This window comes from Tiliqua scincoides, chromosome 3 (assembly GCF_035046505.1).
Source record: "Tiliqua scincoides isolate rTilSci1 chromosome 3, rTilSci1.hap2, whole genome shotgun sequence".
In the NCBI taxonomy this organism is placed as follows: domain Eukaryota; kingdom Metazoa; phylum Chordata; class Lepidosauria; order Squamata; family Scincidae; genus Tiliqua; species Tiliqua scincoides.
Genome location: NC_089823.1, coordinates 44,612,917 through 44,635,996, shown reverse-complemented (window position 1 = coordinate 44,635,996; position 23,080 = coordinate 44,612,917). Strand labels below are relative to the sequence as shown.

General features: G+C 42.4%; 1 protein-coding gene across 2 annotated transcripts in view; it reads left to right on the top strand.

Annotated features, from left to right (window-relative positions):
• The window catches only part of POU2F1 (POU class 2 homeobox 1), a 122,796-nt gene that overhangs the window by 23,280 nt on the left and 76,436 nt on the right, over window positions 1-23,080 (top strand). The window contains exon 2 of one of the 2 annotated variants that reach the window (XM_066620133.1): window positions 19,898-19,963. The exons of the other annotated variant lie outside the window; for it this stretch is intronic. The gene's annotated coding sequence lies outside the window, so the exon portion shown is untranslated. The remainder of the gene's footprint in view (window positions 1-19,897; window positions 19,964-23,080) is intronic. 2 annotated transcript variants of the gene reach the window in all.

The window sequence follows — 23,080 nt, the reverse complement described above, 5'->3', positions numbered from 1 at the left end:
AATTACAGCACTTTTCTAATGTAGATATGTTTACAGTACTTGCACCCACCAAGTACTTGGGTCAGAGCCTGCTGTGTGATTGACCACTTCTGCCATCTCTCCTTCTGCGTAGCAATGGTGGAAAATAGGAGCTAGTCCCAGGAGGATGAACCAGGTTGTAATTTATCCTTGGGAATTACAGGCTTCTTACTGAAAAAGGCATGGAGTGTGAATTGTCTCGCCAGCTGTTTCCTCTCCCAGAGAATTTCTTGTTAGCAAGCAATTGGCCGCATGCTAGCCACAGCACACCATTCTCGTTAGTGTTGCACTAACCAGAATTTGCAGCTTTCTCTTGCAGAAAGCACAGCACATGCAGTTGTAGTTCTCCATACTGAACTTTTGAATAGTTTTAAGGATTTTTACTTATTTCTTTTTTATAGTATTGTAAATCTTAGGCTATAACAAAACAGTGTCATAAGTCGGGGTCCTCCAAGCTTGATGCACCAAGAAAAGCCTCCCCAGCGCTGCAGTGGAGAAGTCTTACTTCTCCGCTCCACTGCCTCTCATCTTCACATGCAGTCTTAATAGAAACTTGTGCCAGACAGCCACTTTTGCTGCCAGTCTCCCTAGAAGGCTCTGCACCTGATTTCCCAGGGGATTCAGCTTCCTGTTGCACGTATCTACGAAGATCAGATATGAAGATGGGAGGCAGTAGAGCAGAATGGTAAGAGGCACCGGCTCACACTGTAAGAGTCACTGGAGAGACCTTTCTTGCTGTGCTGGATCTGGCCCGTGGGCTGTAGTTTGGCCCGTTATAAGTAATTGCTCATGTAGTGGGGCTGTTGTAGCCCAACTGTCTTTTCGCAGGGTTTCCGCAGTTAGTGGCAGTTGGGACTTCTGGGGGGAATGATGGTGCAATAAAGCCCTTCTTCAACCTCCTGGTGCAATTGTCACCCCACACAGTGTGCTGTTTTCCAGTTATCTGCAGGATACCTGCAGTATGCGTTGATTTTGCTGGCAGTGGATATACAGGTGCAACCTATTCATGGATTTTTTTTATCTGTGGATTTGTCTTAGTGCGAACTGGGTGGGGGAACTGAAAGTTGCACACACCTTTGCCTGCGCTGGCCTCTGCTCGGGGCAGCCCAAAACACTGCAAAAAGGCTCTGCCTCGAACAGGCAGGGAAATAGCCTTGGAGCCATGGAAGAGGTTCCCCTTGCAAAGGAACAGTAACACTCTTGGAGCCCCTGAGCCAGCAAAGAGGCTGAAGAGGAGAAGGGGGGGCCGAAAACCTCTGTAACCAGAGCACATGCAGCAAAGTGGAGCTCTCTCTCTCTCTCTCTCTCTCTCTCTCTCTCTCACACACACACACACACACACACACACACACACACACACACACACAGAGGGGCAGGTTCGGTAGCAACAGAGGGGATTGCTTTAAAAAACCCAGGGAGTGTTTGCCGAATTCCCCCCTCCCCCCCCCCCATGGTGCAGGCTCTCCATGCTCCAGCCTACTGAAACAAAACAGCCCAGCAAGGCTACAATCCTCTCCACACGTTCTTGGGAGTAAGCCCCATTGATTGGAATGGGACTTACTTCTGAGTAGAAACACATAGGACTGGACTCTTAAAAGCTCAGCATCCCACTTGTGAAAGAAGCGGGACCGCTGGCAACAGTGAGGGCTGAATATGGAGGAGGGGAGGGGATTGATAACAGCTGCCTTAGTTTCCTTCCATCCGAAGTGTCAGGCTGTAGCGTATTTGTGTAACTCTATGGAATTTAGCACAACGAGTTTTTTGTTAATCCGCTGAGTCATGGAACAGAACTAACACGAATAAATAAGCTCCACCTGTAATTACCATACTTAGGGCCCAATCCTATCCAACTTTACAGTACCAATGCAGCTGCAATGAAGCCCTGAGGAAAGAGAAAAAATGTAGCCTTACTTGGAGGAGCCCCTGTGACTGGCTCACCACCACACGATGCAGCACACAGCCAATTGACATGGCTGCATCAACTCTGGAAAGTTGGATAGGTTGGGCCCTTAGTAGGACCTAACTGGTCTGGTTATGTTACTGTGAATTTTGGCCTTTGAGAATTTGTTTCTTCCCACAGATATTCCTTGGCATTATTCTGTATCTGTACTGCTTGTATCTTAAGGGAGAAAATAGTCATGTATAGGAACCTCAGTCCCTGAAGGAATTCTGTAATACTTTTTTGTTTCTGTACCACCCCTGCTAACTAGACAGAGACATTTTTTTAAAGCATTGTCCTCTTATATTTTGCAGAGGGAGAGCAATTTTCCATCTTCACCCCAGCATTTTGTCTTTTCTAGTGGATGTGACTGGTATTTCTTTTGTATCTTTTTTTTCTATTGTGAACCTTTTGGGACAGGGAACCATTTATTTAGCTCTGTGACTACTTTTTGTTGAAAAGAAGTACATAAGTATATATCTATAAAGGTAAAGGTTTCTATTGCATAGTCATGTCCAACTCTAAGGAGCGGTGCTCATCTCCGTCTCCAAGCTAAGGGAGCCAGTGTTGTCCGAAGATATCTTCCGCGGTCATGTGGCCAGCATGATTAAACACTGAATGCTGTTACCTTTCCACCAAAGTGGTAGCTATTTATCTACTTGCATTTGCATACTTTCTATCGGATTTACTTTTTTATCCTCCAGATGGCACTATATTTTTCCCCTCTATTTCCCAGTGACTATTCTAGTGTGTGTTTTTTCTGCAAGATTTAATTGGAATGTGTATTGGAGTGCAGTATTGCAAATCAGATACTTTCCTAGCAATATTTAAAATAACTAGACATTTTTAACATAGAGTAAAAATGAATACAAATGAAAAAGACTTTGAAAGAATAAACTTCTTTTCAAGCTAGTGTTTCATCGTGAGTTTCATCTCTGTTCATCATCTAATACAAGCCAGAACAATTCATGCAACCCCATTGTAGGATAAAGTGAGTTCTCAGCCTATTTTGGCATCGTGAAGAGCCAACAGAGCATGTAGTACAACTGAATTTTCAAAGCAAAATTCCCTGTTCTTTTCACTTTGTCTTCCTCTTCTTTTTTTCAGTCTATCAAGGTCATGTAGTTCAAACTATGGGTAAAAGGGAAACCATTTTATGAACAAAGACTCCCCCACCCCCAATTAGGCTGCTTGTTCTCATTTTCTTTCTCAAGCTGGTCAAAAATCTTTGTACATGGCTTCTGTTGCTATCTGTACAGCTTGTAGAATAGCATGCAGTACTTTCCTTTCTTCCTACTTTGCAGCTTTGTGTATAACTGTGTTAAAACAGACAATTCCTTCATTGTGCAAATTGTAGTCACTGTATAGGATAGCATTGGATACAGCTTCACTGAGATGGGCAGTAGTGATAGAAGACTGACTACCTATGTCTAAGTGCTGCCAAATAGAAATAATTTCTTTATGTCTGTATTATAATCATATTCCTTATGATTTCCTTATATTAAACCTGCATTCTTTGTGTGATTTATTTTCCAATGTCAGAAATTCCATTCAAGTGTGTATATAAATTGTACAGTGTTGTTTGTTAGGTTCTTAGAAATATAGCCCTAATAGCCCTCATGAACTGCAGTGTGGGGAAAAAATTAACTCCAAACTCCTGAAATTTGCCTATTTTTTCTTTCCTTACTGAGAAGCATGCTGCATCCAGGATGGCCAAATGTGGGTGGCCTAATTTGCATATTATGCAAATTGGGAGAGCTAATTATGCAGATGAGTTGCTACATTACCATACCTAATCTGTTTAATTTCCAGCTGGTGCTTTTCCAGTGGGAGTTGGGGAAAGTGCAAGAGAAGGCCTTCTTACCTGTTTTTCACATTCTATCAAGGCCATAGGCAGTTTTTTTTTCCTAGATTGGTATTTGTTTTAAGTTGAACCCACCTCAGAACTGTAGCACAATAGATACTGGACAAATTGGCCAAGGAGTATTCTGCTGGGTGCTTTTCTGACAGGGTCGGAGTATTTAAGAAGTTATTGCTGGAAGCCAGAGTCAGGAGGGAGAGATAATTTCAGATGTAGAACATAGCAAACTTCTGACAAAGATTAACCTGTGTGAAACAAAAAGCTTCTCCAACCACTGATAGAGAGTGATTTCTTGCAGAGTTATAAAGGTGTAGTGTACACTCTCCTTATGGAGAATGGAGAGTCATTGTTGGGGAAGACATCCCATGTAATCTAGGACCAACCCTACTGAGTATTGCTTATAAAGATTCATTTAATTAGCTAGTTGATGATTAGGTAAGGAAATAGGAACAGCAATATAAATTTTTTTCCAGTGGGAATTGGGCAAATCTCAACATAATGGGTCTCTACTTAATGCTGGCAGGGCCCTTGATCAAGGAATGAACAAACATTGATCCATTGATCAAATACTTTGATTCAAAAAAGAAAGCTATCAATGTGTTTTAACTGAGAGGTGGATCTGAGTCCTTACCTGGTAAGGCTGTTTGCCTTAGAAATTTACATGTACACAACCATCAGAATGCAAGGAGTTGGAGATGCAGCAGGCTTCTATAGATTCAGTCAGAAAATACAAAATTAATATCAGGAAAGGTTTTATGTGTTTTGTTCGTTGCTCTCTGCTTTACTTGTCCTACCCCAAAAGAGGGGTTTTCCTAATGAAAGATGCTGATAGAAGATCATGGGGTCTGAAAACGCTTGTATTCTAAAGAAAAGAGAACAGACTCCATTGACTGAAAACTGTCCATATGCATTTTGAGTAGGTTCTCTCATCTTAAAGATGGCACTTAAAGATCTGCTTCACTGGCATGCTCACAGAGCCTCAAGTCATTTGCACTGCGTGCTCCATAGCACATGAAAGTGGCGTGGTGTTTGGGACATTGTAAGAGGACAGATTGCAAGATCTACTGCCATGGCCTTCCATAAGATTGGACCACCTGTTAACTTTTTTGTTGAAAAGCATTTCATGAATATTCCTAATAGTGAGGAGTCTGAACCTTCCATGCATGTGTAGTACGTAATAAGAATCAGTACTGGATTTTCTCCTAATGATGTAATAATAATAATATGTTGCAGGATTTGATGTGAAAGTACAGGTATAACCTAATTATCCACTGCTTTTTCACCCACAGTTTTATCTCAACAGGATGAGAAGGGCCCTTTAGGGAAAAAAATCGTTTAACAATAGCCTCCTTGCAAGAGAGGGCAGCCAGCTGATAATCCATCAGTCATTCTCTCCACAGGCAATTGGAACAGCTTCACTCCAAAGCAAGTGACCCCTCCCTTCTCCCTGAGCACATGAAAGAAGGATAATCACTTTCCATTTTTTCCCAGTCCTTGGCTTGGACTGAGCTTTTCTAAGTGCCCTGAGAGAGACTGATTGATTGATTGTCTGCCTAATGCCTCTGTCTTGTATCACGAAGGTAAGCAAGGCTGTTTTTAAATTGTCAAGCAAAGGAACAAGCAAAAATCCGTTTTTTAAATGGATTTGCTTTAAAGCGATTTTTGCCATCCACTTTAGTTCTGGGAATGGAACTCTTGCAAATACCCAGACTCAACCTGTATTGCAAAGATACTAATTAAACAGGGTTGGTGTCCATGTGAACATAAGAACATAAGAACATAAGAACAGCCCCACTGGATCAGGCCATAGGCCCATCTAGTCCAGCTTCCTGTATCTCACAGCGGCCCACCAAATGCCCCAGGGAGCACACCAGATAACAAGAGACCTCGTCCTGGTGCTCTCCCCTACATCTGGCATTCTGACTTAACCCATTCCTAAAATCAGGAGGTTGCGCATACACATCATGGCTTGTACCCCATAATGGATTTTTCCTCCAGAAACTCGTCCAATCCCCTTTTAAAGGCGTCTAGGCTAGACGCCAGCACCACATCCTGTGGCAAGGAGTTCCACAGACTGACCACGCGCTGAGTAAAGAAATATTTTCTTTTGTCTGTCCTAACCCGCCCAACACTCAATTTTAGTGGATGTCCCCTGGTTCTGGTATTATGTGAGAGTGTAAAGAGCATCTCCCTATCCACTCTGTCCATCCCCTGCATAATTTTGTATGTCTCAATCATGTCCCCCCTCAAGCGTCTCTTTTCTAGGCTGAAGAGGCCCAAACGCCGTAGCCTTTCCTCATAAGGAAGGTGCCCCAGCCCCGTAATCAGCTTAGTCGCTCTCTTTTGCACCTTTTCCATTTCCACTATGTCTTTTTTGAGATGCGGCGACCAGAACTGGACACAATACTCCAGGTGTGGCCTTACCATCGATTTGTACAACGGCATTATAATATTAGCCGTTTTGTTCTCAATACCCTTCCTAATGATCCCAAGCATCGAATTGGCCTTCTTCACTGCCGCCGCACATTGGGTCGACACTTTCATCGACCTGTCCACCACCACCCCAAGATCTCTCTCCTGATCTGTCACAGACAGCTCAGAACCCATCAGCCTATATCTAAAGTTTTGATTTTTTGCCCCAATGTGCATGACTTTACACTTACTGACATTGAAGCGGATCTGCCATTTTGCTGCCCATTCTGCCAGTCTGGAGAGATCCTTCTGGAGCTCCTCACAATCACTTCTGGTCTTTACCACTCGGAAAAGTTTGGTGTCGTCTGCAAACTTAGCCACTTCACTGCTCAACCCTATCGCCAGGTCATTTATGAAGAGGTTGAAAAGCACCGGTCCCAGGACAGATCCTTGGGGCACACCGCTTTTCACCTCTCTCCATTGTGAAAATTGCCCATTGACACCCACTCTCTGCTTCCTGGCCTCCAACCAGTTCTCAATCCACGAGAGGACCTGTCCTCTAATTCCCTGACTGTGGAGTTTTTTCAGTAGCCTTTGGTGAGGGACCGTGTCAAATGCCTTCTGAAAGTCCAGATATATAATGTCCATGGGTTCTCCCGCATCCACATGCCTGTTGACCTTTTCAAAGAATTCTATAAGGTTCGTGAGGCAAGACTTACCCTTACAGAAGCCATGCTGACTCTCCCTCAGCAAGGCCTGTTCGTCTATGTGTTTTGAGATCCTATCTTTGATGAGGCATTCCACCATCTTACCCGGTATGGATGTTAGGCTGACCGGCCTATAGTTTCCCGGGTCCCCCCTCTTTCCCTTTTTAAAAATAGGCGTGACATTTGCTATCCTCCAATCTTCTGGTACCGTGGCTGTTTTGAGGGACAAGTTGCATACCTTAGTCAAGAGATCTGCAACTTCATTCTTCAATTCCTTAATAACCCTTGGGTGTATGCCATCAGGGCCCGGTGACTTATTGATCTTTAATTTATCAATGAGGTCTGAAACATCTTCTCTTTTAACCTCTATCTGACTTAACTCCTCGGTCAGGAGGGGCCGTTCGGGCAGCGGTATCTGCCCGAGGTCTTCAGCCGTGAAGACAGATGCAAAGAACTCATTTAATTTCTCTGCCATCTCTAAGTCTCCTTTTATCTCCCCTTTCCCTCCCTCACCATCCAGAGGGCCAACCGCTTCTCTGGCGGGTTTCCTGCTTCTAACATATTTGAAGAAGCTTTTATTATTCCCCTTAATGTTGCTGGCCATGCGTTCCTCATAGTCTCGCTTGGCCTCCCCTATCACCTTCTTACATTTCTTTTGCCACAGTTTATGTTCCTTTTTATTCTCTTCATTAGGGCAAGACTTCCATTTACGGAAGGAAGCTTCCTTGCCCTTCACAGCCTCTCTAACTTGGCTGGTTAGCCATGCGGGCACTCTCCTGGATTTAGTGGAACCCTTCTTTCTTTGCGGTATACACCTCTGCTGGGCCTCTATTACTGTTGTTTTAAGCAGCCTCCATGCACTCTGGAGAGACTGGACTCTTTTTACCCTCCCTTTCAACCTCCTTCTAACCAGCCTCCTCATTTGAGGGAAGTCCGCCCGTCGGAAGTCAAGGGTTTTTGTTAGAGATTTGCTTGGTATTCTTCCCCCAACGTGCACATCAAAACGGATCGCAGCATGATCACTGTTCCCCAATGGCTCAGTAACGTTTACATCTCTAACCAGGTCCTGCGTACCGCACAAAATTAAATCCAGAGTCACCTGTCCTCTGGTGGGCTCCTTGACTAGCTGATCTAAGCCACAGTCATTCAGCACGTCAAGAAATCCGGTTTCCTTATCGTGACCAGAACACAAATTGACCCAGTCAATATGAGGATAATTGAAGTCCCCCATGATTACAACCCTGTCCTTCCTTGTCACCTCCCTGATCTGTTTCCTCATTTCAAGGTCCCCATCAGATTTCTGGTCTGGAGGACGATAGCACGCCCCCAGTATTACATTGCTGCACAAGCCTGGTAATTTAACCCACAGAGATTCTACGGTGGAGTCGGACCCACCTTCAATCTCTACTTTGCTGGATTCTATCCCTTCCTTAACATAAAGGGCCACCCCACCTCCAACACGCCCCTGCCTGTCCCTCCTGTAGAGTTTATAGCCCGGGATTGCGGTATCCCACTGATTCTCCGCATTCCACCAGGTTTCCGTTATGCCCACTATGTCAATATTTTCCCTTGTCACCAGACATTCCAGTTCTCCCACCTTTGCTCGTAGACTTCGGGCATTTGCATAAAAGCATTTATACACGGAATGCCCCAGGATGGGCTGCTTATTCGCTCCTTTGTCCCCGCATCCTCTCATTGTGCCAAACCGTCTATCACATCCCATCACCCTACCTTTCCCAATTTCTTCTCCTACCCTGCCTTTGTCTTGTTGTTCTCTAACCTCCCCATCCTCATCCCATAGGGATGAGGAGTCCCGAACCGGATGCCCCTCGGCTCCTGTCGGCCTTCCCCCAGGGATCAGTTTAAAAGCTGCTCTGCCACCTTTTTAATGTTATGCGCCAGCAGTCTGGTTCCATTCTGGTTCAAATGGAGCCCGTCCCTCTTGTACAGGCCCCGCTTGTCCCAAAACGTTCCCCAGTGCCTAACGAATCTAAACCCCTCCTCCCTACACCACCGTCTCATCCACGCATTGAGACCCCTGATCTCCGCCTGCCTAGCTGGCCCTGTGCGTGGAACAGGTAGCACTTCAGAGAACGCTACCTTTGAGGTCCTGGCTTTCAGCTTCCTGCCTAAAAGCCTAAATTGTGTGAATGTGTGAATGAACACATTATCATCACACCCTTATTATTTAGCAACACGAAGGCAGGAGATCTTGTTATTTTTAAATTATGTCATACTAGTGCAAGGGAATGAGAAGAATACTTGGAAGGGGTTAGAGTCCCATCTTCTTTAATTCTAAGGCTTTGTGCTTGAGGGAAAGGGGATTTGCTATCACCTTTGCTCTTGAGAAGTTAACTGCCTTTTTTCTTTCAAGGCACCTGGAATAGTCAGTGATGTGAGGCAGAAATATTTCTACTACCTTACTTATTTTTTAGATGAGAAATGTTGATCGGGTATGCCAAAATTAATATGTTGACAGCCTTCATTTTTTATTTTAGAAGTAAAGCAATGTAGAGGAGGTATCTATATCCAAATGATTTTCTGGTTTTCTTTGGTCTTTTCCTCTGGCTTTACTTTTCTAATAATTACCCTAATTATAGGCCATTTGGGGTTAGTGAAGGTTGTAAGTAGTTGTCTTACCTTGGAATATGCCACTGAAGCTTTTCTAATTTTTTAACCTTGGTCATTTTTTTTAAATGAGAAAGGACTAAAGGCCAGCAAAATTGGTCTACCCACTAAGGGCCCAATCCTATCCAATTTTCCAGTGCTGATGCTGCTGTGGCAATGGGGTATACACAGCTTCCTGTGTTGGGTAGGCAGTCTCTGAGGCCTCTTCCTGGGGGCTACATTGCAGCTGCACTGGTGCTGGAAAGTTGGATAGGATTGGGCCCTAACTCACTACCACACAAGTCAGACATGGTTAATGTGTTCTTTGACACAGCACCCTAAAAACTGTAATAGAAGCTTTGGCAGATACTTTTTTTAGGCAGCTCATCTGCTCACTAACATTTGGACCAAACTAAATGGGGTTAGAGACTTGATATTGTATTTCCATCGCTTTGAACTTTTAAAAAAATTAGTAGTCAGAGAGGCCTAATAAAGATTGTAATATGGGTTAAAAAAAAAATCTTTTCCCCATGCCAGTAAAAATCACATGCTCATACTCGGACTGTTATTTGCTCTGAGTGTTCATCTTTATTTTTTCCTAGAGCAAATAGCAGGTTCAAGAGAGGAAATTTTGTCATGAAATGGTGCCAGGACAAAAATGCAATGACAGATAGCTCATCTTGTCTACTTTGTGCCTTAGTTATGCACAGATGTGATCAGCGGAAATGTATAGTTCACAATGGTGTAGCTAAGGGGCTGCAGAGGGTAGCAGTTGGCAACATTAAGGCAACAAGCTGAGTTTGACACTAGTGACCAAAATTCTGAAAATCTTGGTAATACCATCATGTTACATATAATTGGAAAGGTAATTTAATGCAGAAAGCAGTGAAAAAAGCAGCTTTGGAATATCTGTATTCTGTCAAAGGTTATGAATGAAAGCACAATTGCCTTATGGAACAAAAAGTGGATTTTCTTAATTTTTTCTTAACTCAAAACTGACCTATGAGACTGATTGTTCGGAGAGCCTGTGACATATTGTTATGTTATTGACATGTTGCAATGACATATTATCATGATACAGCAATAAGGTGTTAATATGAGTCAGCTCTCATTTCCATGTATCATAATAGTTACCCCTGCTAACTGGGTAAAAGGCACTTTTTCAAATGCTGCCCCTCTTATATTTAGCAAGGGGAGAAAAACCATCCCTCTTCACCCTAGCATAGTGTCTGGAACCTATCGGACACACTTTTTATTTATTTACTTAATAAATCTACAGATTTTCTTTGACCCCAGGTAGCAGATAGATGCTTTAGCTATGCCACTGACTGGGGGGAGGCAGCAGAGCAATTAGGTGGCAAGCAGCTGGGGGGAGGAGGTGGGTTCCTCCCAATTTTCACTTTTTTAAAAGCTCGGGCGTGACGCCACTTTCGGTTGTGACATCACTTCCGGGGCAACATTTTGAGCTTGGCACCAGGCTACATGATCATTAGCTACACCACTTGTAGTTGGGGAGTTCTGCCAAATCCAAACTTGCTTTCCCTGTTGCAAGAGGAGGTTAGAATCCTTTGGTCATGTATCAACTTGGAAGAAAGGTGGCTAAGGAGTACGTGCATGGAAAGGAGTCTTTGGAAATGAGCTACATTATAGCTCAGATTTGAACTGTCTTCTATTTGTCTATCCCTAGATTATGGTGGTCACCTAAATGTCATTGTCATTAAATAGGTCCTCTTCCCATGTGTATATTGTAGAATTTTATTTACATATTTCTGTACCTTTCTAACACAGTGATTCTATGCAGATTTTGAACTAGCACTAAAAAAGGATTGCATAGAATGTCTGTCTTCATCTAATATTGTGCTTGATCTGCATTTAAAGACACAGCATTTCTGCAGTAGGCTTGTATCTGCAATGTATACTGTCTCCATGCTTAGACCATGGTATCAACTCAAGCTGGATTTCTCTTCTAACTCTACTCTGAGCAAGTGTGCTTTCTTAGTTACTGTTCTGCAGATTTATTGACCCCATATCTTGATCATGATCTTACCATTAAGGGTTCAATCCTAAACAGTGCATGCCGGCTTACTGCCGGCACACACTGTTGCAAACATGCTGTAAAGCATGTTTGTGAGCCCTTAGTGCCGGTGGAGAGCCAGAGCTAACCCAGCGTCAGCCGGAACACTGGTATTCCGCCGCTCTGAGGTCACCCAAACTGCTGGGTGGCGGAGAAGTAGGGGGTTTGAGGGAAGGTGGGGAGGAGGCGTATCAGGGTGGAGGGAGGCAGGGGGAGGGTGGGGAAGAAGCATTCCAGGCCAGAAGTGGGGTGGGACTAGTGGAGCTCAGCTCCACTAGATCCTGAGCTCCATATCGGGCAGCGCGGCCCAACATGGAGGCTCTTGATTCTGTGACAGCCCAAGGGCTGCTGCAGAATCGAGTAGCCCCATTATTATTATTATTATTATTATTATTATTATTATTATTATTATTATTATTATTATTATTATTATTAACAGTATTTATATACCGCTTTTCATCAAAAAGTTCACAAAGCGGTTTACAGAGAAAAATCAAATAACTAATGGCTCCCTGTCTCAGTAGGGCTCACAATCTAAAAAGATGCAAAAGAACACCAGCAGGTAGCCACTAGAAAAGACACTGCTGGGGTGAGGAGGGCCAGTTACTCTCCCCCTGCTAAAAAAAGAGGAGCACCCACTTGAAAAAGTGCCTCTTACTCAGTTAGCAGAGGTTAGCAGGGCCATTGCAGGGCTACTTCCCTTCCCTGGGGGAAGCTGGGGCGGCTGCCCTGTTGTGCACAGGATTCCGTGGCAGCCATGTTGGTGCCACAGCAGTCCCAGTGCAGCGGGCAGCTTCGGATTAAGCTGTAAATCTGTAATGTGTCTCTGTTCAAGAGGTGCATTATTTACTTTCTTGGTAGAACACAGAAAGGTTCTTCATCCTGGAAGATTGCTTTTACAGTATGTGTAGCTTCCTGAGATTGGTTAAGGAATATAAATTGAGAGAAGAGTGAAGGAAAGAAGCTTATTGTTCTGAATCTTTATTTGCTTAACCACTAATCATGTGCTGGATTGTTCTTCTGTTGTTCCTCTGGGTGGCATCTGTCTTCAGGAAAAATCTACTACAGCAAAGTATAGATTGCTGAACTACAACTGTTTCTCTCTGGCTGCTGAAATGAATTAACCATGTTGTAATATTGGTAATTCCCTCCTCGAAGGGGGGGGGGGGAAGGTTGGCTGCCTTATTCAGCTGTCTTCTCTTCCACACTCTTTGCCTGTTGTCTGAAAAGACTGTTTCAAATGGGAAATACCATAGTTAACTGTCTGATTGTAGTAGCTTCATCATGGCACATGTTTGTTCTAGAGTTCTCTTGGGTTACTACTATAAGTAGCCCAAATTCCATATACCTTGAAAAAATATTTCTGTGATCCTAAAGGATCTTTTTCATCTACTTTCATATTATGTAAATAAGAAAACATCATTTTTTTAATGTTAAGTGGTGGTTAGTTGTAGTGGTTGGTAAACAGAGCACAGTGACACAGAAAAAAGCTTCTCTTGTAATAAAAATTACTTACCATCACCAGGCTGCTTGCTGTTAAGACTAAATGATGCACATAAGGAATAAAAACTGAGGCTAAGGTAAAGATCAAATAAATACTTTACTTTCAGTTCTCAAATACTTATTTGTATAGCATCTGGTTTAGGACCAAAGGTTCTAACAGCTTTGAACACATACACATAATCTAGTTTGTTTATTTCTCTTGGTTTGAGAGTACTAACTGCTGAGAGCTCTGCTGTGCATCTCTCTAGAGCAAGGGTGTCCAAACTTTTTGTCTAGAGGGCCACATATGTCTGGCACAATGTTGAGGGGTGGAAAATAAATTTAAATAATTAAATACATTAGAGACGAAACTTAGATTAATGAATAAATGAATGGGCTCAAAGTTCCATGAGTCCAGTAGATTTGAAAAGTAATTTTCTGTTGTAGTCAAAAAGTAATCTTCTGTTGAACAAAATCTTCTGTTTTGTTGTAATCTTAGTCGCAATCTAAGGTCCAAAGATATTACAGAAATATTTTCTAATATGTTATTCCACTGATTATGTTGAATTGGTCTGCTGAATTCTGCATGTAACAGCTGTGTATCATACCTTCTCTCAAGTATTTATACAAAAGAATTGTAGGTTTCTTCTTTTAGCTATGTAAGTTTTTCTAATAACAGGAAAGACTGAAGCAGACAAGGCAGATGCCCATATTTTATTCTTAGTTGTAAATATCGCCAAGTAGCAAAATCTGGCAGTCCATAGTTTATTTTTAAATTAGAAAAGGAGAAAAAATTGCCATCTTGATCTATTGGTCCAAAGTTACAATTGCATTTTCAGCCCATCTCTTCAACAAAAAGGTTTCTTTTCCTATCCTTAATTCAGGGTTTTCCCGTAATGTTACTGTGCAAGTAGGGATTAAATTCACATTTACAGGCCATCAAATTCCACACCAATTGTATTGAACAGTGCTTCTCATATATTTAGCACCTGCAGTGGCATAGCTAGTGAGGGGCGGTGGGCGGTCCGCCCCAGGTACCAGCTTGGTGGGGGTGACACCACAAGAGACCAAAATCACTAACATCGCGGTGGTTAGGAATGATGCCATCATGCTATATACCGCTGGATGCGGAATTTCCAGCACTTGGTGAAACAGGCTGGCTTCCCCTTATTTATTTGTTTTTCTTTAATTTAATTATTTATAATTATTTCTTCTATTTTGCTTAATGATGTCACTTCCAGCCATTACATCACGTCTGGTGGGTCCCAGACAGATTGTCATTCTAAAAAGTGGGTCCCAGTGTTAAAAGTTTGAGAACCATTGCCTTAACTTAGAACAGGCCGATGAGACATTCATGGGAGGGGGATGACACCCTAGTGACAAAAATTCTGGAAATCATGGCTTTTTGGAATAATACCATCATGATATATACCATTTGATGCAGAATTTTATCCATTGCTTGAGGACAAATATTCACTGTATTTATTTTCTGACCATTATCGTTATTCATTTCATGTGATGACTATTACTATCACTCAGTCTCACCTACCTCACAAGGTTGTTGGGAGGACAAAATATGGGGAGGAACCATGTACACCAGGGGTGCCCAAACCCCGGCCCGGAGGCCACTTGCGGCCCACGAGGCCTCTCAATGCAGCCCTCAGGGAGCCCCCAGTCTCCAATGAGCCTCTGGCCCTCCGGAGATTTGTTGAAGCCTGCACTGGCCCAACGCAACTTCTCTCAGTGTGAGGGCGACTGTTTGACCTCTCGTGTGAGCTGTTTGATGAGAGCTCCCTTCACTGCTTGCTCTTTCACATCCGTGACACAGCAGTGGCAGCAAAGGCCAGCCTTGCTTTGTACAAGGCCTTTTATAGGCCTTGAGCTATTGCAAGACCTTCATTCATATAAGTTCATCTTTAATATATTCATTTATGTAAACTTATGTAAATTTATTCAAATTTTAAATGTAAATTGATTCTTTTTTTTTCACGGCCCCCGACACAGTGTCAGAGAGCTGATGTGGCCCTCCTGCCAAAAACTTTGGACACCCCTGATGTACACCATCCTGAGCTGCTTAGAGGAAGGGTGGTATAAAAATGTGAATTAATTAAATCATGTCGTATGGGGTGACAAAAATTTATGGACCCCGGGTATGAAATGACCTAGCTACACCACTGATCTCCGGGAATCTGTCAGGACCCACCGGAAGTGATGACATCAAGCTGAAAATTTTTTAACAATCCTATCCACATTTACCCAGAAGTAAGTCCCATTTATTATAATTGTTAAAAGCATATACATAGTAACCTGATAAAAGTACAGGTCTGTAATATTTCCCCAAATGCAGTCACATACCATGGTAGCATCAAGTCTAATATATTAAAAATAAAATATTGAATTGAATGGGGACCCACCTGAAATGGGCTCGTGAGCCACCTTTGTTCCCCCCCCCCCCCGTTTTCAATTATTTTCCTTCTGTACATGGGTTTGTGTCTATATATGGTTCACTAGCATCTTGCCTAGATACCTTTAAAAGGGAATTGGACAAATTTCTGGAGGAAAACTTCATCACGGATTTCAAGCCATGATGTGTATGTGGAACTTCCTGATTTTAGAAATGGGCTATGTCAGAATGCAAGATGCTGGGGAGGGCACCAGGATGCAGGTGTCTTGTTGTCTTGTGTGCTCCCTGGGCCATTTAGTGGGCCACTGTGAGATGCAGGAAGCTGTACTAGATGTGCCTATGGCCTGATCCAGTGGGGCTGTTCTTATGTCCTTGTGTGTTCTTTTTTTCTTTTTCATAAAGTAAAAAAAAAAAGGTTGGCAACTGCTGCATCATAGAACACTCCTGCCCACGGAATGTTGTGTCATTCTCTGCAGCTTCTGTAGCTGATGTTGCTTATTTCTAACAGTTTGGTGTTCAGAATACTAAAAAAAGACTCCTAACTTATTCATTGACTCACCCCAATATATTGTTCTTGATGCTTTTGAGTATTATAGAGCTATAAAAACCACTAAGATTGCATGTACACATGATCATAAGAGCCCTGCAGGAGCAGACCAATGACCCATCTAGCCCAGTGTCCTGTTTCCCACAGCTGCTAGCCAGATACTTCCAGGAAGCTCATAAGTGGGCCTTGAAATTCATTCCCTGTTTGCTGCCATTCACCAGCAGCTAGTATTCAGAGGCATGCTGCCTTCTAAACATCAAGGTTCCATTAACTGTCAAGGCTTATAGCCATGGGGAGACCTCCATGGATTGTTTTAAAACATATTAAAGTCTTCTGTGACAGCAGTCTTTGTCATCTTGTGAATTCCATAAATTGTTATGTGAGGATTTTCTTCTTGTCCTGAATTTGCTGCCTATCTTTTTCATTAAGTGACTCTGTAACATGCTGGACATGCAAGATGTCTTGGTTCCTCTGTTCATTAAAGCAGAATTATGCTTCCTTTAAAAAAAAAAAAAGTCTCTTTCTTTGAGAATTATAGAACCCAAAGTCTGAATATATTAGGTGATTTTGGGTTTAAGAAGCACTTCACAGCAGCAGCACATATTAGAGAATTTTTGCAGGGAAGGTGGCAGTGGTTGTGCTGGTGGCTGAAGCTAGCTAGCAATCCATCCATATTGGTGAGAGCTGGCTCTAGAACAGGGGTGCCCAATAAGTCGATCCCGATCTACCAGTTGATCGCCAGGCAAAATGAGTCGATCGCCAGGCAAAACGCATTCTTGGGAGTGAGCCCCGCCCTGGGAGTGAAGCATCCCTGGGAGTGAGCCCCGCCCTGGGAGTGAGTAGTCCTGGAGTGAGTAGTCTACTGGGGCTGACTTGTGAGTAGTCCTAGAGAGGAGCCGCTGGCAGGCTTCTCTCCCGTCCATGCATCCCTGGGAGTGAGCCCCGTTGACTCTCCTGGGGATGACTTACCTTTCCCCTGTTTTTGCACTGGTATGTATGTAGATCTGCCCCCCCCCCACTTCCATCTGTTGGTTCTGTGTGCAAGGGGTTTTGCACTGGTCTTGCTGTGATGCCTATATAGAGATTTTCCCTCCCTCACACCTTTCCCTTGTTTTTGCACTGGTCTGTATAGAGATCTGCTCTCCCCCCCCCCACTTGTATTGGAATCGAGGAAGATCTGGTGGGGAGGTAGATGTGGTGTCAGCAGTGGCCCCTTTAAGGGTAAGGCCTGGGCATCCAGCAGCGTGTGCTGCACAGCTGCAGCCACTTGGAGGCAATAGGGCCCTCAGGGATATAAGAGCACCTGAGGCAGGAAGGGCTCCACTTATTTATGTGAGTCAGCCTTTTCCTACATGAAGACCTTTAAGTCCAAGTTCATCAGTTCCACCATGACTGATGAACATTTGGAAGTGTGCTTGAAGCTGGCTGTCAGCAGCTACTGTCTGGCTGATTCACTTCAGTGCAAGTCATCAAAGTAAACTCAAGTAATTACAAAAAATGTTTATAGTTAATTATGTTGTGTTGTGCAATATTGGCTCATGCAGCTATGCAAGGTATACCAACATACATTGTACACATAAATGTTATATGTTATGATGGCGTGAACATTGTAAAAAAAACTCTGGTAGATCTCTGGGCCTTGCTGGGTTTCAAAGTAGCTCTCGAGCCAAAAAAGTATGAGCACCCCTGCTCTAGAAGGTTACAAAGAGTTACCTGGTTCCCTCTGCTGCTACTGGTAGAGCATCCTCTGTAACTGTAGAAGTGATAAATGAGTTAGTGGAAGCCACTAAAGAAGTACAATTCATCAGATATTTTATGGAAAATTTAAACTGATTTTAAAGGGATGCATTTTCCCCCTTCTCCAGGGATCAGCACAGTCCTTCTCATTTGCAGTGGCCATTCGTGTTGAGTCAAATCCGTGTATGAAAAATCAGTGTATAACAAGGTTGAACCTGTATTGTAAAGTAATTGAAATAATGTTGACCTTCCCATGGTCATAATATTAAACACAGTAATATTTCAAACAAAGAAGACTGCTTCCTTGTGACTTAATGCTTAATGACTGAAAAGAAAAGAAAAATCCACCAATGAGAAGACATTAGATGTATTGCTGGACTGGATAACTGGCTTTCAGTGCTTTTCAATTCAGTGCAGTCATTCTCAAACTTTTATCTTTATGTAAAACTGGAGTTCTGTCTTTCTCATCAGTAATTTCTTGATGGCCAATCAAAGAAGTTCACAATAAAGCACTACAAATAAAGACCCTTCCTCTTTCTCCATAACATCAATTAAGCTAATATCACTAACAATTTAGGGCCCAATCCTACCCCATGCCCATGGGGTGTGTACTGTGGTTGGGAGGCAGTCACAGAAGCCTGCTCAAAGTATGGGAACATTTGTTCCCTTATCTCGGGCTGCATTATGGCTGCACTGGTGCTGGAAATTTGTATAGGATTGGGCCCTTATATGAGAAAATGGTCAGCCCTGAATTGAAACGTAGGATGCCACATCTGTCCCAGGCCCTGTCAAGAATCCAGGGTGGGGAAGAGAGCAAGTGTATTGCCCCCCCCACCCAATAATACTTTTCCTTTTTTTTCTCATCCTTGCTTGTGCTCCTTTTCTAGCCATCCATTCTGATTTCATCCTCACTTCTTGTCTGTCTGTCTCTACTTTTGCCTCTGAGTGGCTGCATAAATAGACTTTGGTGACAACCTTTCATGATCATGATAAAGACAAATAGACCAATGATATGCAATCTGGTCTCTTAAAAATTCTGGTATGCTAGTGTGCATTATGTTTATTGTTTAATATGTTTTGAGGTTTATAGGTTGCTTTGATTTTAAAGAAAGATGGGGTAGAAATCTTTTAAAATAAAAATACAATAAATAAAAATGTATTTTAAGCTTTATAGCTGTTTTTGGAGGGAATGTCCAGAGCAAGTAGTTCCCTCTTTTACAAAATGAATCTGGGCCATAGGAATAAGAGAGAGGAGGAGCGATGCTGCCAAGCACTTACATGAGATAATTAGGGATTTAAGGCCCCAGTCCTAAACTGGGAAAGCATCAGTGGCCAGCATGGTGCCCTGACAGTGGCTGTCGCAAACATGCCATTAGGCATGTCATTGCCAGCGGTAAGACTACTGCACTGGCAGGGAGGATCAAGCACAGGAAGGGTGCAAGAACGATGGCAGTCTGCCACTGAATCTAGTGCCCCCTCCAAAGCTGCTCCCCCTCCAAAGCTGAATCCAGTGCTCCCTCCAAAGCTGCTCCAAAGCTACATGGGCCTCCTTGTTCCTGTGTCTGCTAAATAGTGGGCGCAGGTCCAAAGGAACCCATTGGCAGCAGCACAACTTAGCATATTTGTTACCTCGAGAAGAGTTCGGCAGCTGTTTAGGACCTGCAGGATACAGTGGTGGCCATACAGTGGTGACACTGCTGTTCCTTGCAGTGGCCCTGGACCTTAGAATTGGGTTGTAAGTAGCACAATCATAATTGTACATATCCTGATAAAGATGGAGCTAAATGGGAAGTATTGGAGGCATGTTCTGTTTTGCAGTAATGGTTGTTAAAAGTACAGCACTTTTCAAAATCATACACCTATAATTACCTTTGTAAGAAATCTGCATCTTCACTAAAATATTTTTACATCATCCAGAAGAGGATTTTTCTATAGCAGAAGCTTCAGAAATGGAAGTAGCAGAATATTATAATACATAATGATACAGAGGGGACATGATCAAGTCATATTTGTAATAGCATTGCAAGATAGGATCTAATGAGAATTTACATTAAGAGAATCTTGTGCTAGAAATCCAAAGTAATAAGAGTTTGTATTATTGGCTTTCAGATTAGGAAAGCTTTGAATGCCTATGGCTGAGCAAGATCAGAAAACTTAAATTCGGTAATTTGAAAGGTGAGTGACTCAACCAGAAAAACAAAGGATTTGAAATATTTTACCTAACATCTGCTCAAAGCGTCCTTTATCCTGGGAGTTTCTGACAATATGAATAATACAAATAGGAAATACTGCAATATCTGCCCTGTTACAGTATTTGGCTGTAAGCAAATATGTTCCATCTGTAAAGAAGGAAGAGTAGAACAGAACACAATTAAAAAAGATTGTATCCAGTTATGTTGGTTAGATATTTTATATCATCCATTAGGTTGAATTTTTGGCTGGGCTACCCTTCCCCAGTTGGTCATATGCTGCTTATCATCCATTGCAGGTCTGGTCTTGCATGTACTAACCACTCCTGGCTTTCAGCCCAAGGCCCTGGCCATCTGGTGTTCAGTTCTGTGTTAGCGAGTTCCCTGTTTAATTATCTGCTGGCTGACTCCCACTTTGTATTACGCCTGAGGGCCCTGGCCCAGTACTTTATTGTCCTTTTAGGTTTACCTGATCTTTGTTCCATTGGGCTTTCTCTTCTTCCACCTGGCCTGTTCCAAGCAAGGCTTGATTGAATATTACACTCACATGTGTGGTTGTGGGAAATGAGGAAAGAAGGCACTTAGGCATGCTGAACATGATCGAGTGTTAACTTCAAACTTCAGCATTCACATTGGAAGTCTTCCTAAATTTCAGTATTAAAGGCTAGATCATACTTACACTGTCAGCTTCATTTGTCCAGAGTGCAAACTTTTTAACTAACCATTAAAATAACTTACTAGTCCATCCTTACTGTGTAAAATTGAAATGCACTATATAGTCTCATTTCCACTGAGCCGCATGTTCTGATTTTTCCATTTATTCCAAGTCTGAACAACTTAAACTTTTAAGTGTTTTTATATCCCAATTTAACATGAAATATGCATGTATCTGGATTTTGTATTTGTCTGAATTTTGAAATAATTGCATAAATACAATGAGAAATTCTTCCTCTTGCTCTTTTCATTGTTACCCATAAGGCATCTTTGACATTTTCAGCAGTGCCTGTACAGGTACAAACCACAGAGCAGAGACTAGAACTTACAGCCTGTACCTGCATTGTACAGATGTGCCCATGTATCTGTGGGGGATCCATTCCATGGACACGAGTGGATAGGAGGTATGCCTGTCATCATGGCTTCCTAGCCCCCACAGTGCGCCCATTGTTTTACAGACTTACTGAAGCTGAAAATGTCTTCCTTAACAAGGTCACTATGAGCTTACAAGCTTATAATAACATTCAAGCTGCCTCCTGGCAGCCTGGACGCTTGGAAAAAAAAACCTAGATCGATCTTAACAGGAAGCAGAAGTTAACTACTTCCTGTTAGTATTAATCTCATTTTTTTTCCAAGCATCCAAGCTGTCAGGAGGCAGCCTGAACATCATTATAAGCTTGTAAGCTTATAGTGACCTTATTAAGGAAGACTTTTTGCTTCGGTAAATCAAGGGCATGGAGAGCCCCCACATCTGCAGATAATTGAAACCGCAGATACAAGATTCATAGATATGGGAGCCTGCCTGTACTTGCTAATGAGCACAAGACCTTCTAGTGTTCACATTACAGAAAACACTACACAAGTGCTCCTTGCATTAACACTGCATATGCACCTCTGTTCACACTTAACAAGTGCTCCTTCTGTAATCCACAATAAAATGCCTGCTCTTGGACAAAAATGTGTGGATTTCGGATGTCTGGATAAGGGGTAATCTACCTGTACTTTGATTTGATCTTTGTGATTATATGTCCTCTCAAAACTGCAAAGGTTGCTTTTCCACATAAAAATGATAGCTGAGGGAGGGACTTATGAAAATGTTGGTTATAAACATGATACAAGCATTTAAAGTTTATATTTGTGGCAAAGTATTGATATTTCTAATCTTGTTAGCTAAACCACACAAACATTTTACTTTCTGTCTCGTGAAGAAAAACATCTGCTCAGTAACTACCAGCCCTTGCTTTTGGAAAGCTCTGGATGCTTAATCTTCAAGGAAGTGTTCTTACTTAGTGCCCTTGCATGTGTAGAACCAAACAGAAAGCATTTAATTTCATGTTTACTCCCCTGGGCACAGTTCTCCAGGAAGTCTTCTGTTAAAAATCACACTAGAATGAATGTGATCTGAATAGAGCATCAGTGCTCTTGCTGCGCTACTGTTCATTTCATTGAAACTTTCCTGTAGCTTGTGCCTCAGGGTTGTATTCTTGGTCTGTTCCTGTGTAAATAGAAGGCACTCTTGTTTGTGTAGGGGACAGGTGACCTTTCCCAGTCACCTCTCCCTCATCAGCGCCTTGCTCCTTACCCTTCTTATCTGGTTGGTCCCCTGAGCCTCTAAGTGAATTTGGGAAAAGAATGTTTTGGGGAGTAGGGGCTAGGAAAGTTTCTACATGGGAGCTTCCTTCCCGTAGCACACAAATTAGTTAAGATACATCCTGAAGCCTCCAAAGAGATAAAATTGTGTAGCCCAACAGACAAGTGAGCTTCATGACCAAGGGTTTTGGATTATGTTTTTTGATAGTATGTTTATGATGATTGGATACAAAAAAAAACACTTTTCCTTAGTGTGCATATTTGTCCAGAAAATGTACAAGTTGAAAACTTGATTTAAATATTTCATTTTTGATTATTTAAATCACTTTGCCTGAAACCAATCCACTCTTGTCAATCCATGTAATTTACAGGACCTTGTCATTTGTGGTACCTAATTGGTGGAATACCTTCCTCAAAGGAATTTACCTGGCATCATCCTTTAATTCCTTTTAGTTCCAGATGACAATATTTTTATTTGCCCAATGGAGGTCTTGCTGGTTTTTATGCTGAAACTTGTAAGCGTGTGTTAATGTTCAGTGTCTTCTTTTTATTGTTAAGAATATTTGTGTACTGCTTTTCAACAAAAAGTAGTTTGCAAAGCAGTTTACACAACCAAATAAATGGTTTCTGTCCCAAATAGCTCACAATTAAATTGTACCCAAATACTTTAATACTAGGGAAATGGTTCTCACACATTTAGCACTGGGACTCACTATTTAGAATGAGTATCTGTCAGAACCCACCCGAAGTGACATCATGAAAGGAAGTGACATAATCACGCAGGAACATTTTTCACAAT